At 54.2% G+C, this 5334-nt stretch overlaps 1 long non-coding RNA gene across 1 annotated transcript; it reads left to right on the plus strand.

Moving 5' to 3' along the window:
* Positions 1 to 463: 463 nt before the first annotated feature.
* Positions 464 to 4429, plus strand: LOC139358339 (uncharacterized). The gene is made up of 3 exons (XR_011613112.1): positions 464 to 819; positions 1504 to 1609; positions 4221 to 4429. It is a non-coding gene; the product is annotated as an uncharacterized lncRNA (long non-coding RNA).
* Positions 4430 to 5334: the final 905 nt, after the last annotated feature.

Consider the following 5334-nt stretch of genomic DNA (forward strand, 5'->3'; position numbering starts at 1 on the left):
GCGTGACTGCGCACGAGCCGGAAAGGGAGTTTGGAAGGCGCTGGACTGGAATCCACCTCTTAGGGAGGCGCAGGGTCTGGTGCGGAGGGGCCATCGGGAGAGGAGATGTCCCTGGAGGACTGGTGGGGAAGACAGCGGGCTGTGAAGAAAGTGGTGAAGAAAGAGGACCGAGAGCCCCTTGGAAGATGTTACGGAAGGTCAGAGGGCGGCCCATCAGCCCTAACGGCTCCGTTCTTCCCAATTTCATCCCAATTCACGTGTCAGCTTTTTCGTTATCCCTCTGCATTATTTTAAAAGTGTCTGCTCTAGGGGCGACAATGACATCCTTAATTCACAGTGGACTTGGAGCGAGCACTGTGTCCTTTACTTAAAACATGAAGACCTTGTGACCCCACAGGTACGTCCTCCCCGCTCTGCCTCATGTCACAGACCTTGTGACCTCACAAGTGAGTCCTCCCTGCTCTCCCTCATGTCATAGACCTTGTGATGGCACAGGTGCATCTTCCCTGCTCTGCCTCATGTCACAGACCTTGTGATGGCACAGGTGCATCTTCCCCAGTCTGCCTCATGTCATAGACCCTGTGACCGCACAGGTGCTTTCCCTCATGTCATTGCTGATGTGCGACGCATCTACATATGCTGGAGACACCGCGACGCAGCACTGCAGAGCTTGCCTGAAGCCGTCCCACGTGTGATAAAGGAACGGAGACGGTGTTTTCTCTTTACCCACAGACCTTCCTCGCTGAATGCTGTTTGATCCTGAGTGTCCTGTTTCCATGCTGATCGCATCCCTCCAGACTGAAGAATGGCTTTTATTAGGTTGGTGTGTGCTCCTGGGTCCTGTAGTGTGTGTCAGCCCCATCCTGCAGCTGCTTCAGGGGAGCCCCCCTGCACGGGACAGTGTACCCCCAGATGGAGCACCACAGGCTGGCCACAGTCGGCCATTGGCACAGTGACCTCGACTTGGGCAAGCATCTTCCCGCCAAGCTTTGACCTCTGTGTGGTCTTCAAGGGTGTTGGGGGTGTTCTATTCTAACAGGTGTGGGGGCCCCTTCCCTGGGAGTTCCGGGGGATGTGGCTCCAAGGTTCTCAAAAGCATCTACCTGGATACCCCAGTCCCCAGCCGCAGGGCCTCACTCCTCCCAGCTCGGGGTTCTAACTGGCATAGGAGATGTGCTCAGGCTACAAATTTAGCCTTCTCCGAAATTCTGCCGCTTCTTCAATTGGTTCCTGGTTTTCCGCTCTGCCTACTTTCTGGCTGAAGGAGATAAGGGCCTATTTAAATGTTACTTTGGAGACTCGCTCCATTTAGGCTGCTATAACCAAATGCCATCATCTGGGTGGCTTATAATAAACGGAAATGTGTTTCTCTTTAATGTTGATGACGTCCAACCCATTCCTTCTCCTTGAATGAGTCACCCTTCTGGTGCTGTAGCTGAGAATTCTCTGCCTAACCCCAGGTCGTGACGGTCTCTCCTTTGTTTTCTTCTGAATGTGTTGTAGACTTGCGTTACATGGAGACCTGGGAGCTGGCTTTGTGTGAGGCAGGCCTGTCGCTCATGTCAAGGACCATCGGTCTGCCTGTGGACCAGGAGCTGTTCCAAACCCAGTGGGTGAAAATATCGTCCTTTCTCAATAGAACTGAGCCATGGGTTCCATTAATACATGAGCCCTGTCCGTGTGGCTATTTCTGAATGTTCTATCCCGTTCCATCGTGTGTGTGTACAACCCTTTCCAACACACATGCTCACACCCCTATACACACACATGTGGAGAAAACGATTTCTTAGCAGCCCGTGTGGCTGCTGCCTGCATCCCCTTCCTGGCCTGCCAGCCTCCATCCGCACGTTTCCTCCCACAGAGCCTGGTGGGCTGTGGACAGACACTGCCTCTCGGGCCCCGCAGGTGTCCCTGAGTGTCCAGGCTCCTGCTGAGAAGGGGCCAGTCATGGAGTCTCATTCAGGGGCCGGATGGTCAAAGGGCCTGGAGGAACACCTTTTCCTCTCTGAGATCTGGTAGTGGGCTGGAATCCTGCCTGTCACTGGGAGAAGGTCAGCATGGTTAGGGAACACCAGAGCCTTTCTCTGTGGCCCCTGGGGGCTGGGACCTGCCCACTTGTCTCTGGCCCGCAAGGGCAGTGGCCCTGCATCTCTCCACCCTGGGGATGGCAGGACACCCCCCAGCAGCCCTCCCTTCAGGGAATGACTGGGTCGGGCTGACACCTATGGTGCCGCCACCCGGGAGAATTGGGAGTGGGCGGGGAAGGCGGTGCCCGGGCCTGGGAAACACAAGGGTGCCATTGTGAGCCTGGCATCACCTGCAGCCCTGGCCTCCTGCTGGGGTCAGCCCTGGGTCATAGGACAGATGCTTCAAGCTCAGGAGTTCCCCCAGTCCCAGGAAAGAACCCAAGAACCCCTGGCTCAGAGAACAGTCGGGGCTCAGGTCAACAGGGCTCCCTTTTGAGCCAACCGCTAAGTCCAGCCTCTGGCGTCTGTGCCTCTCACTGTGCCTGCACGTGACAGGGTGACAGCGGGAAGATGCTGGAAGGCCTGAGGTCAGGCAGAGAGAGAGGCCGGAGTCACCAGAGCAATGACCGAGCCTCTCTTAGAGGTCAGCTCCTCCCGCCTCCGCCCTGCCTGCATCTCAGCTTGGTGCGTCCTCCCGCCTTCTCTGCCCCCAGATGCCTCTGATTGTCCTCAGGGAGCTGGTCCAGCAACCTGACCTGCCCTCAGCAGCAGTGGCAGCGTTCCTTAGGCTTCCCCTGAAGGCTAATGTCTTTGTTCCCTGCTGGAAAATTCTCCATCAGTTCATCAGCAAATAGTTCTTTCACCTCTCAAATCTTACCAGATGAATTTCTTTCTTAATAATTTATTGAATGTAAATTCATATAAGATCAATGTTTTAAAGTGAGCAGTTCAGGGGCAGTTGGTGCAGCTGCCTCCTCCATCTCGTCCAGGACACTCAGCACTCCAGAGCAAATCCCTGAACCTAGTGACCACGAATCCCTCCCAGCATCCCCCAATCCCTGACTCATGGTGAAACGGTGGGCAAATCGTGCTGCCTTTCTCAAACCTTAGTTCCCTCAGAGGTCAAAGTCATTGTTTGGAAAAAACTTCGCCTATCTTAAGCCCCTCTAAAAACGTGAGGTCAGGTATTGCTATAATATATTTGTATTTTGCAAGATTACCACATTAGAGCCAATATTAAAAATCAAACACATTATTTCTAAACACCTTATAAACTTTGAAAATCCACAGTACTCTTGGAACTATGCTTAACATCTGCAAATGCCTCAATGCCACCCAGTCCCTGGCCGCTAACCTCCCAGGGGCCATCACACCCTCCTGTACCTCCACACCCTTTCCATCTCTGAGTGTTGATCACCTTACAGCCATACCAGCATCCACAAGGCCAGAGGACCTGAGCTCCCTCTCTTTGCCTTTTCCCTGGAAAACACCCCTATCTAGGTTCTCTCTCTTCCCTACCCGTGAAGGGACAAGGCCCATTCAATTCTGAGAGTCATCCTCAGGCTCTGGGCCCAGGGGTTCTTCATCTTTGGCATGGGAGAACCCTGAGGTCAGAGAGAGTGAATCCCAGGGGGCCAAGAGATGAGGCAGAAGTTGTTGCTGGAAAGCCAGATCCTGGTGTTTGTACTGTCATGTATACATGTCCTTAGGATGAAGCTTCACTTGTTATCAGGGAAAGCATTTGGTAATAGCAGTGGTTACGGGGCCTGGTGCTGTCAATGGTGTCAGGGAAAACACAAGTTCAGCCACACAATCATAATAGTTTCTATCTCATGTTACTCAATCTAATAAATGGATGAATAAATGAGTGGAGGATAGACGGGTTAATGAATGGATGGTGGATGGCGGATGGGCAGATGAATAGATGGATGGATGGATGGATAGATAGATTAATGGTAGACGGTAGATTGATGATGATGGATGGTTGATAGATGGGTAGATGAATGGATGGCGGATGGGTGGATGGGTGGATGCATGAATGGATGGATGAATGGATAGATGAATATTGGATGGTGGATGGATAATGGGTGATAGATGGTGGATGGATGGTTATATGGATGGATGACGGATGGGGGGACGGTTGGATGGATGAATGGATAGATGAATGTTGGATGGTGGATGGCGAGGAGAGCGCCCCCAACATGGGGGACGCGCAACGTCTTTTTACTTAATTGTTACTTTTACTTGAGACAGGGTCATTGGGACACCCAGGAGGCTGGAATGCAGCGGTGGATCTTGGGTCACTACAGCCTCGACCTCCTGGGCTCAAGCAATCCTCCTGCCTCAGCCTCCTGAGAGTTCTGGAGGGACGCACATTTCCCAGGTTGGGCACCTGGACGGGCTTAGAGTCTCAGTGCTGTTGGGAGCCCCAGAGGGACCTCGGCCACAGCCCACCTCTCATGTCTTTGGTGACTTCCGTCCAGCAGAGGAGGGGGTGCCACTCCTCACGGGGGGTGCCTGGGCAGCTCAGGGAGGTGGGTGGAGTGTCTCTGGAATGAGGTCTTGCCCAACCCACCCTGCCCGGGACACCTTCCCTCACCTGCCAGCCTGTGGGTTTCAAGAGGCTGATCTCCTTCAAGCTTCTCCCGTGTGTCAGATAGAATTCCACTCGGAATTTTTCACTTTGCAATGAAAGGCCACATTAAAATCACGTGTTTGCCAGTAACGTCAGACTTTCAAAAGCTCATGGTTTGCTTTTTGACGAAATGTAAAGCCCTGGGAAGGGTCAGGTCCCGGCCCGGAACCAACAATTAAAGGGGCCCGGCTGAGGCTTCCCTTAGCTTTGCGTCCTCATCCCAGAAGCGAAAATGACCTGGCCCCAAATATGTGCCCAAGGTCGAGGCTGGTGGTCCAGGCACTCCTGGCTCCCTGTAGTGACGTATCCAGCTCCCAAGCCGTTCCATCCTGCCCCAGGGCACCTGCCCCCTCCCCACCCACTGTGACCCCATGTCCGCCTTTCCCCCGTCAGGGCTGGTCATGCTCTGGTCCACCTAGGCCTGAAGACAGAGCTCCCCTCTGCCCTTTCCTCACCAACCCCTGGTCGGCATCCTCCCCCTTCCCCCACACAAAGGCTCTGGGGCCCGCCAGTCCCAGGTGGCACTCACAGCCCTGAGGCTCTGGGCCCCCCAATCCTGGACACAGGAGATGAATGAGGTCAAGTGGTGTGGATCCTTGGGGGGCCAGCAACAAGGTGGGAGCTGGCCCAGAGGCTGGGGCTGGCCTGTTTGTGTTCAGGACCTCTTGAATGTCTTGGGAAGGGGCAGTGCTGGTCACCTGCGGGCTGGTCACCCCCCAGTATCCGGGACTG

This window comes from Macaca nemestrina, chromosome 14 (assembly GCF_043159975.1).
Source record: "Macaca nemestrina isolate mMacNem1 chromosome 14, mMacNem.hap1, whole genome shotgun sequence".
NCBI lineage: Eukaryota > Metazoa > Chordata > Mammalia > Primates > Cercopithecidae > Macaca > Macaca nemestrina.